The sequence below is a fragment of the Halyomorpha halys genome, unplaced genomic scaffold (genome assembly GCF_000696795.3).
Source record: "Halyomorpha halys isolate HHAL.00 unplaced genomic scaffold, Hhal_1.1 Scaffold46.1, whole genome shotgun sequence".
NCBI lineage: Eukaryota > Metazoa > Arthropoda > Insecta > Hemiptera > Pentatomidae > Halyomorpha > Halyomorpha halys.
The window spans coordinates 129,380-141,435 of NW_027109456.1; the positions used below are offsets into that span (position 1 = coordinate 129,380).

At 28.0% G+C, this 12,056-nt stretch overlaps 1 protein-coding gene across 1 annotated transcript in view; it reads left to right on the plus strand.

Annotated features, from left to right (window-relative positions):
• The window catches only part of LOC106689455 (protein FAM107B), a 201,313-nt gene that overhangs the window by 17,526 nt on the left and 171,731 nt on the right, over positions 1–12,056 (plus strand). The gene's annotated exons all lie outside the window — the stretch shown is intronic.

A 12,056-nucleotide genomic window follows, 5' to 3' on the forward strand; every position in this document is an offset into this window, starting at 1 on the left:
CGTACAAAAGACACCCCTAACTATATACAATGTTGTTGTTAAAAGAAGAAGAAAAAAAATAATAAATAGATAAGAATGGTTCTTAATAAAAGAGGAATGTAAAATTAATAACAAAAAATAATTATATTGGTACACTTAAATAAAACAAACAATTGTCCTCTAATAGTGAAAAGAACGAGTTAATTTGAAAAAGGGGACGAGAGAAGAAAATAATAAAATAAAAAATGATAATGAATAAATAAAATGAGTAATAATAAAAAGTAAAATTGAGGTAGTGTGACTATGAATTAATTTTATATTTATTAAAGTTTATAACAGAATGTCCTGCAGCAGACTGGGCTTTAGTCTTCGGGTTGAGGTTGGGTTTCCCAGGTTGTAGGTCACGGCTCCTTTAAGAACTGTCGGCAACTGGGAGTGGAACTTCATGAACCGTTTTTTGATGTGATCCTCTATTGACTATGTAATTCGCGATGCAATTGGCTATTTAAGAAATAATAATAATGATAATCAACATGTATTTGAAGAATGAAAGAAATGAAAGAATTAATAAGACAAATAACTTACTTATATACTCTAAAAAATGATTTATAATAAATAAAATTAATATAAAAATAAATAAAGCTTACAAAATATATAGCAGAATATTTTGTATCAGTCTGGGCTTCAATCTACGAAGTGAAGTTGGGTTTCTGCAACTTCACCTTCAACTGCTAGGAATTGGGAATGGAATTTTGTTAAACTTTTTTAATTAATTCATCTAGTAATTGCGATTGTAGCCCACTATGTAATTGACTATTTCTTAGAAACCAACGAGTATTATCAATTTAAATTATACAAAAACAAAAAACACTATAATAGATCTGAAAGCTTTTAAATTAAAAACATGATAAAGTCATTTTTAAACGCTTATATTGATTAATTTTTTTTTTTATACTTATTTTATTTTTCACTTTGTAGTTCTGAAAACATAGAAAGGCTTGTTTCAGCACTTAAAAAAAATCCTCACCTACCTTAGGTTTCGCATCCCTGGTTCGTGTTGCCAATTTCGTTCTAAAGATTTCGTCACTATGACTTTTATAATGGTTGAATAATATGTCGTTGGCAGGATTTTTAAAAATATGTTTGTGAAAATTTTAGTCAAAATCAGTCGCGTCGTTTTATGTTGCTGGTGACCCTGCCATCTATTTATTGTATGATACTACCCCAAGTAATCATATAGAAGTTTATACCACACCATTGTACCAATTTTTGCCAAAATAGGTCAATTCTATAGATCTGGCAGATTTGTTTTTTTTTAGCTTCCCTAAGCAGAGGTTCCATATGACTGATACCTATCTTTTTCGCGCATGCGCAGATACTTGATAGTACTAACTACTATCATTGAAAACATGAATCCTGATAGTACTATAATAAATGTCAGTTTAAACGATGATATTACTTCACTTATACTTTCACTATCATCGTCAACATGGAAAGCTCACTTTAACACACATAATTATGAAACAAACAATAAAGACTTATTGTAATAGTGTATTAATTATAAAACTCAACCACTGGTTATGTTTTGTCTTGATAAGACGATTAAAACATGTAGGCAAATATTTATATTCAAATTGAATTCTTATAGATTTTGCTGTCTTCAAATTTTCAACAAACTGTATATCAGCTGGAAGCGCAAGTTGCATTTTTGCCGGATGAACAAGTTTAATATTGTCACTTTTGGTGATCAAGTTTATTTTGTCACTTTTGCTTCATCTCCATTCCCATCTATCTCTCACCGATACAATTCAACAGTGTTACTTAAAGTAATATAGTTTTAAACAAATACCATCGTGCCAAGTCATAATATTTACTCATTTTATTCACCTAAAAAAAAAAAAAAAAGGATAGCTGACATATATTGATAAATTTTTTCTCAAATGTTAATGATAAGTATTTTTTGTGTTCTTAGGGATCAGTCAATTATAAAACAACAACAAATTATTTTACTATAATTAGTATTATTGATCCAAATCAAATTTTTACTCTGGAATGCAGTACTGCTCTATGAGTCAGCAGAATGAAGTAGCTCACTCTCGGAGAAATAATCGCAAAATTTCTTAGAAGATTTACTTTAAACGTTGCTTTAAACCTACAAACCGTTTAACCTGTATCTCGAAACCGCATAAGAAAAGCATTAATGTTGATTGCTAGCAACAGGTGGACTGTTTGAAATTGAGTTGTATTTGTATGAAGACCTAATGGACTGTGCTAATTCTGTTTAATTTGTGCCACGAACTTGAATTGAAAATAAAATGATATAGGAACACTTTTTCCTGAGGCACTACTTAATCAATTGGGTTGTTATCATAATTCCTGTTATGAAACAGATTGATTATTTGTTCTTGAAATTGTATGTAATTTAAATTCAAATTATTATCACTTCTCTGTCACGATGTCAGGTAGACTTGTTGTATCAATAAGGGCATCATGTAACTCTCTTATTCACAATGTCAACAACACAAAACATTCTATGGTAAGTTAGAGTGGTGTACAAATTCTAAAGTAACGCTTTCTGCATTATACCATCTCACTCGAGGCTGAATCGTCAAGGAAATTTTCCGACAATGAGTAGGAGGAATATCCTGAATAAGTCTAAAGGAAAGTGGGAAAATATATTGAATAGAAAGTACAACTCCAATTGTTCCATTATTGAAAAATCCGGGGTTCAGCATGCCTATAGCAGAAACAAGGACTATCGAGTTGGTTGCAGTTATTTTTGCAAGGTTTTATTGCAACCTGAAATATGTGATTTATCATTCCTCAGTTCTGTCTTCCGATGGCAAACTTTTATTGGTCACTTTTGCTTAGTTATATATATAAACACTTCGGAGTCTGCTTTGTTAAGAAAAAAGAAGAAATCATCATCATTTCGTTGAAATTTAGATGACACAATGGTGGGTAATTGTAAAACGTAAATTAAATCCACATAATCGCATTTTTTAAAATTTACTATCACCGACGGATAAATGTCCGAAGAGTAAACCTAGTGTAAGTGGGAGGATTGCATTAAGACTGATCCGATATATTTGGATTTAGACAGGCGTTATTGGGTAGATGTGAATAGCTTGCGAATGGTGATATCGGCATCGAATCTTCGGGTTCGCTAAGCTTTTATTATTTATGTACTATCTGGAAGAGACATAAAAGTAAATTATCCTTTGCTATATGATCACAGAATTTTGACTTCCGATGGCGGGTAGCTACTTCTTTATTAAATAGCTAATTAGTTTATTAATTGTTCTATTTTAACCGAATTCTATTCACTAAAAGTTGTAAGTTTATAAAATTCACGCCTTGATTTTAATTCAAATTTTGTAAAGTATATCGAATTTAACTTAAACCTGAGATACCTTTTAGTTAGTTCCATTATAAATTGTTACATTGAAATAAAGACCTTTGTTAGGTTATAATATACTTGTACTACTCCTTTTAAACCAGAATAATAGAAAAAATATTAAACTTAAAACAATATAATATATGAAGGCAAGGTAACAATATCAAACCCAATTTTATCTTTCTACTTACGTTTCCGTTTAGTCTTCTTTCTCCCATTGACTCGTTATTACTATTCGTTATTGACTCTTACTTATTACTAAAACATTATAGCATTTATATAAATTGTCATTCGCTTAGTACCGTTGCAATATAATGGAATTTAAAAACGAAATATAATCAGTAATTGTTCAATTACGCAATATTATGGTCCTTAATTGAATAATTTTACAATCAGAACATACATAACATGATGTAAAGTGTCAACTAGTTTTTGTAATCAGTATTTACCAATTCCTACAAAACAGGGTCTAAAATTTTCTCAATTTTGTTTTATTAATTACATAAAAAAAATTATGTAATTATACGTTTAATATAAATATTTATTCTGTACATGAAATAAAAATAAAAATATTCATTTGTAACTTGTAAAGTTTGCTTTTGTATAAACTAGAGCGATATTATTTTCACCAATATAGTCAAACATTTTTGTAATTGTATTTTATTTTGTGAATTATCTTCAAAAATATTAATTTTACGAGAATTTATTAATTGGTTAAGTAAATTTAATTAACTTTTTCGTTAATTTCAGTACCTATTTGGAAAAAAAAATTATTTAATTACTAACGTAGAAGAAATAAAAATTTGTCATATTCCAAGTTAGTGTTGAACGGTTTTTGTTTTTTTTAAAATATAAATTATTCCAACCCCAGTGCAACTTCTATCATTGAAAGGCATTGTTTGTTGTAAGCAATGTAACACTATTATCAGAGCTATAACCTTTCCAGAGGACTAGAACTTAAATAAAAACGGATGTCCTAGGCTCAAATAATTTGAAAATTGAAAACTCTGGTAATATAAAAAGAAACCTACTTGTTAGGTTGCTATTGTTTTGTTTTTTTTCTCGATTAATATAGGAATCGTTTGAATGTATCTTGTCTGAGAATTCAGACAATTTTCGGTTATTAATGTCAAAAATGGAATCCAGACTAAGCATTGGTCCAGCTTTCACATAATTGCTGCTTATTTTCACTTTCTTCAATTACTCTTCAGGTCTTCGTTTATTTATCAGTTAATCATTATAAACATCTTTTCAGGAGTAAATAAATTTATGAAATAATCATAGGAAGCATCAGTTGTAGAGATATTTTAGTGCTGTTGTGGAAAATTGTGCTTTAAATATTCGACGATAACTATATGACAGGGATATCAGTATCCCTCTTAAATTTAATTTGTGATGGAACAAAACATGTGACTAATTATCATTACTATATTCTTCAAGATTAGAGTGTAATTAAAATTGATATGAAAAAAAAATCTAAATTTTCCCGGGCCGGGAATCGGATAGTGACATTGGCGATAGTGGCGCTCCCTGGCGGTGGATGGCAACACTGAGAAGGCGTGGTGGGGAACTCGTATGGCTTCATTCCCCTTTGAAAATCGTTGTCGTACGGTTGGGCTCACCTCCCGTGACCAATATACGATCGTATCTCTTGTTTACATCGAGAAATTTCGGATAAAATAGCAAGTTATTAGTGCCAGAGTTTCTTGAAGCCAGCATCTGGATATTCCTTATCGTAGGACGCTGAGGTGAGTGTTATCATTTATGTTTACTTTTTTTTAAGTGAACTTTATCTTAAAGCCTAACACTTTCCTGGTATGGACTGTTTGGTTATTGAGACGACTAGCTAAAATAACTTTTCTTCATAATGAGTATCAATGAATAATAGTCATGGCTAATTTATGGACAGTATTTTCATAAACAATCTATAGATCAGTGGTTTTGATATTGATAACACTAAAGTGCAGTTACTACCAGATTGAACATGAAATAAAAACATTTTACTGGCACTTATTATATTCAGTGCCACATGACAATAACTATATTCATACTGTTCATTAATACAGAAATGATTATCTGTAGTGATTATTGATTCTATTTGATTAACAATGCTACATAGCTCCAATTTATTCCTATTTCGAGTTATCCACTGCTGTGTAAAACTTATGCACTGTGGTAATTTAATTCACTGTTACATTCTCGATTAAATAATTCAGATGAAAATGATAATGAAAGTAGTAGTTAACTGAATGCTGCTTGGTCAGTAAATTATTCTAGGTCACCCTGCCCTTATTATTACAATGTAGTTTCTCAAAGATCCAAAATATAAATTATTTTTTAAATTGGATTATATTTTGTTTAAATGCTAGATGTGTGTATCATTGAATTCTACAGTGATATACTAATATCAGTCATGACAGTTATTAGTAATAATTACTGTTGTAATGTAACTGACAAATATGAAAATAAAGTACCTTCAACATTATTGTCATTAATACTTTTAAGCTAGAATTGATTTTGATATAGATTTATTTACAGAAAATAATATTCATTTATTGAAATTATTTCATTAAAATTAATAATAGATAAAATAAATACCTTATAATAGTTGAGAGAACTTTTTGGTGTCTGTTCTTACACTGGTAAATGGCATATACCAACATATATATTTATTGTGAAATAGTAATTAAAATTTTCTGTTTTTGAATTATACTGCATACCATTTAACGATTGTCAAAGCATTTATATACTTTGTTATTATGATACAAAGCATTTATTAATAATACAAAAGATTAAAAATTCACATGTTAGCTAATTATTTGCTACTCTTAATTATAAAAAAATATTGATGCAAAAAGCAATATGCTGTTTAACGCTTCTCAATTCATTTTGTAATTCTATGAATAATAATCGTTGAATATAAAAAATAAAAATAAAAAGTTAATCTATTATTAAAATTTTTAATTGCAGCTCTTGAATGGTATTGAAATTGGTATGAAATTCCATTATCCATTGCATACCGATTAAATATTTGTGTTTTTTTTTAAGTATTGCTCTAATTGTTCTTTATTTAAAGATTACTCTGAATCATATTTTCAGATAACAAAAATATAAGGAGTTCTACTTGATTATTTGGAAATTCTTAAAAAAAAAAAAAAAAAACCTATATGTATTAAAATATATTAGGTTACAATCATTCTACCTTCTTTGTAATTTTTATCATAACATAAAGGTTTTTTTGAAGTGATATTATGAATATATATCATCCGTTTTCCACATTATTGCAAAACAATTAATAAATAATTGCAAAAAATTCTCAAACTTTAACATTTTATTAAAAGATTTTATAAATTTAAGGTTTATAAAGTTTTTTAAATTAACACTTTGTTTGTTACAGAGTTTATTTTGTTGATTTTTAATTCTATGATTATTTATTTATCTATCTTATGATAAATTTTCTACAAAATGTATATGTATATAAAATCTTGTGGACTTGCTTTTTCGTACAAGTTTGTTTTTCTTCTGAAATTAGCACTATAACTAAATTATTGAAGTTTGTTTTAAATCTAAATTTCTTATTTGAATAGAATGTACTATATTTCTTTGTATATAAAGTTATAATTAATTTTTGTTTTTATTAAGATTTTGAAAGCTCAATTGTTTTTATTTTTATGTTTATACATTTAATATTGTATTCAGATGCCATCTTACTTTTTTTTTTTCTACTTTATTCTATTTTTTATAAATACTCTTAAAGTTCTACAGGAAGTTAATTTATTGATTTTGCAAACACTGGAATTTAAATTGTCTTAATAAAAACATTTTTGGAATAGGAAAAAAATGTTTAGGCCTTAAAACCTAAACTCTTTGTTTTATTTGATGAATAATGAGTTAACAGGTTGTTATATAGATTAATAGGTGTTATAAACAACATAATATATAGTAAAGTATTCCATACTTTGTTTTGATTTCTTTATTTCTCTAGAATAACACAGCAGTGGTAATTTTCTTTAATGAATTTATTTAGTTGATTGTTAAGATAGCCTTGTTTAGTTTGGTACAATTGGTACAAAAATGGATTGTTTTCCTCATAATTGTTCATTGAGTATTGTAGTTAATTGGTTTATTAATGATTTCCGATGATTTATGTTCTACAAATATTTTTTTCCCCTAATTCTCAATTCTTTTATTCCATTATTTTGGAGTTATCAATGACTTCAGTCAGACCGATTTGTGGATTTAAAAGGCACATCTGTGTAAATGCATTTATATTTATATGCAATGCATGCACTGGATTCACTCAGAAAATACATAACAAGCCTGATAACGTGACTCGAAGCCTAATATACCGTGCGATTCGTACGAACTCATGTTTTGTTTGGGGCCTTGTTTTATCACAACTCGAACAGTGCACTAGACTGTGTTTTGCATATAAATTAAATTTTTGTCTCTATTTTTTAGTAATATATTTACAGTTGTGAACGGACATATTTAGTTATTTGTAAACAAATAAATTGATTATGATACGGATACGGTTTATTTATTTATTCATTTATAGAGTCAGTTTCATTATTCATTAGTTTCATTATTCAGTTATAGAGATTGGGGAAGTATGAAACGGAGGATAGGGGCAAAATCCAAAATGAACGTACAATTTTGGCCGGATTTATCAATTTAATGTGTGTCTTGGGAGTATATTCTGAAATTCACCCTCTCTCTGAATTTTTTTTTTTTTTTTTTTTTTTAAATTGATAGATTTATTTATTGATAGATATTACAATCTGCCACACAGTCTGAAAAGTTTTGAGACATTTACCTCTCCGTTTTGGGTTTTTTTAACATAATGTCCTTATTGAATTTTGTTTCATCAGTGTGAAATAGATTCTCCAAGTTTAAGTTCACCAAATCTGTGGGTACATCCCCTCTCTACCTCCCCCATGACGACTTTCCTGTCTTTTTAAGTAGTGGTTTCCAACCTATAGAGGTCTTTGGACCACTAAACCGGAAATTGAACCAAGTGCGGCCCATCCCTCACTCGTTGCGTGGGATATAGGAGTATGTCCCTCGGAAAATTAGGTAGCTTAAAAGTGCATTTCGAGTCACTTTTATTTTACATTTACCTGCTATATACCTTCAGCTAGCATTCAAATATCATGATTAGATGGAACAATGAATCCTCACAAATAATAATAAATATGCCTATTTTAAATTACGTTTACAAAAGTCCCTTAGTCTCAAAAATGGCTGGTCATTCAAATGAAATTCTACATGAATTATATTTCTGACGTTAAATTTAGTGAACTGAGGGATTGTTTGTGGGAAAATAAATACGGGAGAGATTGTTATGGACTTGGACTTATTATTAATTTTTGTCTTGTTTTTTATCTGAATTGAGTTTTATTTGACTTGTGTATTATAAACTAATGGATTGTTTGAAAATACCATCACTCATTAGCTCCCAGGACAAAATTTGAGCTGATAGCTTATGTGGATTTTAAGAAAAAAATAACATAGGAAGAAAAAAATACGAATTTTCCGGAAAGGGTAAAATTAAAATGATTCCTTTTAACATAAAATTTAAACAAAAACCTGGCATTTCATGTTCTTATATGGATATTGTAATAATAGTTAAAAAAAGAATAGTAGTGAATGAAAACAGTTAGAGATTATAGGTAAATGTACAGAAAATAAAGGTTCTGTTCATTCTGTGAATAAGCTGTACAACGCGTGAGATGTAAATTCCACATTCAGATTTAAATACTGCTCCGAAAGGTTTGGGTTTTGCAATGTACTGCTCAGAAATGAATCCAGAAATACAATCAGGAAAAAAAAAAATTGAGATTTTTTTCCAATAGCATTTTTTCCCCAGCCTTAATGCGTACAACATCCCTTCATTTAACTAATGGCGGCTTTTAAATTGTCATAGGTTTTTTCAACTTGTATCCTATTTAGTTGTCCATTATACGTTTAGAATTTATGAGCCAGTTTAGCTAAAATTAGCGTTGTCTCTAATGAAATGCATGAACCAATTTTTTTCTTGTAGTTTTTTTTTTATATATATATTTTTTATCTTGTTTGTGTCAGATAAGGTGGGAAATATTTAAGTATGTATATTTATGCGGTCAGCAATCCTCGAAATTTTGGTTACGTACCACCGTTCATTCCTTCACCAGACATGTCATTAACTTAAAATTTTTCAAAATACACTTCTTAATAAATGACATAATTATAATTAATTATAGGATCGTTACCCTCAATATATAAGAAGTAAACCAGTTATAAACATCTTTTATAACTGGTTTACTTCTAATAATGAATAAAATATAATACGTTGTTTTACTACCTTCTTATTAAATTTAAAAACTATATTTCTCTAAGAAAAATTATTTGTTAGTCATTCAACATTTTTTCTTCCGTGAAATTAAGATGATAAATATTAATGTTTTATCGATATATCAACTTTGTTGATTTAATTAAAAATTATTGCTGTTTACGTGCCACATTTCAACTGTTATTATGAATTATATTTTAAGTAATTCGTTCGACTTTTCTTTATTTTTATAAATTTAATATTGATTGTTTTATGTTAAGCTATTATCATAAACAATCAAATCAAAATATTTATCTGATATAATTATTAAGTTAATGGAGTCGGTTATGTTACAAATTTCAAGTTTTAAGAAAATGATCTGTTAAGTTTTTTATGTAATTATAACCCAAAATCTATTAATGAATCTTAGAAATCATGCGATTAACTTGATTCTTGTGTTGTTAATGTTAACAAGATGAATTCTAATACGAGTACATAAAACTTTTGTTCCATAAGAAAATTTTTTTTGTTGTATTTCACCCTCATTCTTTCATATCTTCAACTTTAAGAGTTATCTTCTTATAAACATTCGTTGTAATCTTTCATATTCTTAATTGTTCTCTGATCATAATTTTAGTTTTGATATATTTTTGTCAAAAAATGTAAATTATGAACTTATGTTAAAAACAAAATAATTTTTTTCATTATTTCGAGACTTTATTTTATGCATTGATTAACACAATTGTTTATTTTTATTATTTTATGTGCGATTACTGCATTAGTTGAAAATAGCATAGATGTTGGTCCTCGAGACAGTTGTATCTTCTGTTGGTGATATCTTTACTGTGGTGTTGGATGGTCAGGTGTTCCTGAAGGTTTTTATTTTGCTTTTAGAGAACCCCAACCAGTTCTTCAGACATAATCTTTATAACGTTATAGAGCCTGATGTAACATGCTATCAAGATCTTGTGTGGGAGGGTTAGGTGTGTTTTATAGTCACTTCCATGGCCACTTTTTTGTTTAAAAAATTTACAAAATGTTCAGATAAAAAGAAACTATAAATTCAAAGTTGAACTGTATTTAAATAATGTTTCAGGACCAAGTTCCATATAAATGTTATCGTCAGGTTTATAACTCCACCACAATAAAATAATTGTGGTTTTCCTGGTTGGGATGGAATTCTATCTGGAATGTTTCATTAGCTTCATTGATTTTTACATTGCATTAATATAAAAAATAATTATCATAATAATAATAAAATTATTTTATTAATTACGTCTTTCTGACAAATGTAAGATTTATTTTCATTTAAGAATATTTTTTATCTATTTTAAGATTAAGCTAATATTACTGCATAAGACAAGCATATAAATGATATTAACAATATTAATTTTTTATACTTATTTGGATTTATCCATTTTAATGATTCGTAATCACTGTGAAATACACCAAAAATTATTGTTTTTTTTACTTTTTACTAATGATATTAATAGTGTTTTCGCTTGAATTTGAACAATTATAGATAGTAAATTATCTGCTTACTCCATTAGACATTTTGTTGAGAATTTTTAAGCAATATCATTGCTAACATTTGTTACGGACTGTTTCACGATGACAATTAACAATACTTTCCTCACAGTTGATTTCATCGTCGCCCAATCAGGAGAAAGTTTGGTTTTTAAACATTTTCCAATACCCCACCGACCTACTGCAGTGACATTGTTTCTGAAGTTTCCGGTAGCTTTGTTAATTGTGAATTAGTTATCGTTACTGGGACTGCTTTGATAGAGTTATAGAAGTTAAATATTTAATGTAATTATCTATTTGAACTTTTCTAGTTTATTGTTTTTATCGTAGGAGAATAATTAGGAAAAAGTATACCTGTTACTCAGTTTGATGTTTAAAAAATTAACGGTTTGAAAATTGAAACACCGGAGTTAAAAAAAACAAACTATTTGTATATATTTTTTAAAAATATTTAACTTCAATTACTGATTAATTTCCTGAATGCTTATCATTTCACGTTTTATTATTTATATTAATACTCTTATACGGTTTAGGAAGAAATTATACCGGTTAGTACGAATTATAAGTCTGAATTTTAGTTGTCATTTTGATTACTTTCTCGTAACTAATTATTGAATAAATGGTTTTACCAAATAGAGTTTAATTTTTTGGAAACTAGAACGATATCTGGGATTTTTTTATCAAACTCACTTTTTTCAATTCTATAATTCTTTTGTAATGTTTTGAATGTTTCATATCGTTTTCCCCATTTCTTTTCCCTCAGTCATCTTATTAAATTCCTTTGGTATTATTACTTATTATTATTTGGTTCGGGCTAGATCGGTTACATAGAGTACTTATAGT